Source organism: Malurus melanocephalus, unplaced genomic scaffold (assembly GCF_030028575.1).
Source record: "Malurus melanocephalus ecotype Western Australia unplaced genomic scaffold, MMel_1.1 scaffold_2789, whole genome shotgun sequence".
NCBI lineage: Eukaryota > Metazoa > Chordata > Aves > Passeriformes > Maluridae > Malurus > Malurus melanocephalus.
In genome coordinates, this window is record NW_026626021.1 from 1 (window position 1) to 1844 (window position 1844).

The following is a 1844-nucleotide window of genomic DNA, read 5'->3' on the forward strand; positions in this document are numbered from 1 at the left end:
AAAAGGGGCGGGGATAAAGAAAAAGGAGCGGGGCCAGCACAAACCACGCCCACTTTTCAGAAAACCCCACCCTGTATGCAAATTTCCCCTCCATTTATTCAAAGCCCCGCCCCTTTTTTCCTCTCTCCCAATAGCTGGAGCGCGTCTGCCGAAGCCACGCCCCCCCCGGGCTCCGCCCCAACCCTCGGCCAATCCTGCGCTGGTATTTGACCGAGATCGGCCACGCCCCTCCAGGTGGGCGGGGCTTAAACCTAAAGGGGGCGGAGCTTGGTTAAAAGGGGCGGGGCTTTTAAAAGGGGGCGGGGTTTTGGTTTGGTGGGAGGAGCCAATGGGGTTTAACGCGAAGCCACGCCCACAGAGCCGGTGCCACGTCCACTTCCTGTCTCGCCGGTCCCGTGAGTAGCCACGCCCCCTTTTCCCGTTAAGCCACGCCCCCTTCCCAATTAATTCCTTAACCAATTCCTTAATTAATTCCGTCATTAATTTTTAAATTAATTAATGATTAATTTATTCAGGGTGAGGCACCGCCCCCTCCGCCGCAGGCTCCGCCCCCTCCGCTTCTCCCCCTACGGTAAACGACGAAGCCCCGCCCCCCTCATTAGCATAGAACAAACCATTGCCGTTCCAGGCAGCCAATGAGGATTCAGGAGGGCATTTTGGGAGCCAGTCACAGCGCGGTGGGGTTGGAAAGGGGCGTGGTTTGTTTTGTGACGTCACAGAGCCCTAAAAAGGCGAATTTTGGGGGAAAATCCCGCGTTTTCCGCACTTTTCCCGCACGGGGGGGGGGTGGGGCGGATCCGCGCGCTTTTTTTTGATATTTAACCTCCCAATCGCAGCGCGCCGCATTCAAATAGGGGCGGGGCCTTCTCCGTGACGTCACCACGCGTTCAAACCGCAGATTTTGTGTTTAAATACCTCAATTTTGGGGCTTTTCTCCTTTTTTCCCCCCCCCTCCGCCAAAATGGCGCCGCCCACGAAAGGCGGGCGGAAGCCGCTTTTGATTGACAGCTCCCCCAACCAATCGCGAGCGCGGAGAACCCGGAAGTTCTTTGCGAACTACAAACGCCGCCATTTTTGACGCGGGCAAAGGGCGGGCGCTGCTTTGTGATTAGCTGGAAGGAACCGGAAGCGCTTCGGCCGCCATTTTGTTTTTGGGCACTGAGGGCTCCGCGCGCTCCCGCTGAAAGCACCGGAGCCTCCGCCACGATGCTGATCAAAGTCAAGGTTTTTTTGGGGCGAAAAACGCGGATTTCGGGCAAATTCGGCCCCGCGGGTGGGAGGGGGGAGGATTTGGGTGAAAACGCGCGGATTTTGGGGTTTTTTTSGGGTTTTTTTTCTGAGCGGGAGGCGTAGAGTTTGGTGAGGGGCGGGCGCGGGGCATTGTGGGATGGAGGAGGACCGGGAAAATGGCGGCTCCCACAGACGCTGACGGGGAAAGAAATCGAGATCGACATCGAACCCACGGACAAGGTGAGAAAAATCAATTTAAATCAGTTTAAAAATAAATTTAATTAAGTTTAAAGTGGTTTGGGGTGGGTTTGGGGTGGGGGGAGGGTCCCAGTTTATCCCAGTTCAATCCCAGTTCAATCCCAGTAAGGCCCTGAAAATTCTGGGAAAAAAAGGCCAAAAATAAATTTAAAAATATTTTTTAAATAATTTTTGCGCAAAAAAAAAAAATTAGGAAAAAATCGGGGGAAAAAAGCCCCCGAAAATACGAAAAAATGGGAAAAATGGCCCCAAAAAATTCGGAGAAAAAAAAGGGAAAAAAAGCAAAAAACACCAAAAGGGGAAAATGTACCCCAAAAAATTGGGAAAAAAAAGTCCAAAATATCTATTTAAAGATG

General features: G+C 52.4%; 1 long non-coding RNA gene across 1 annotated transcript; it reads left to right on the forward strand.

Moving 5' to 3' along the window:
- The first annotated feature begins 6 nt into the window (after window positions 1-6).
- Window positions 7-1469, forward strand: LOC130587934 (uncharacterized). Its single transcript, XR_008966874.1, has 5 exons — window positions 7-234; window positions 359-395; window positions 516-571; window positions 981-1224; window positions 1423-1469. It is a non-coding gene; the product is annotated as an uncharacterized LOC130587934 (long non-coding RNA).
- Window positions 1470-1844: the final 375 nt, after the last annotated feature.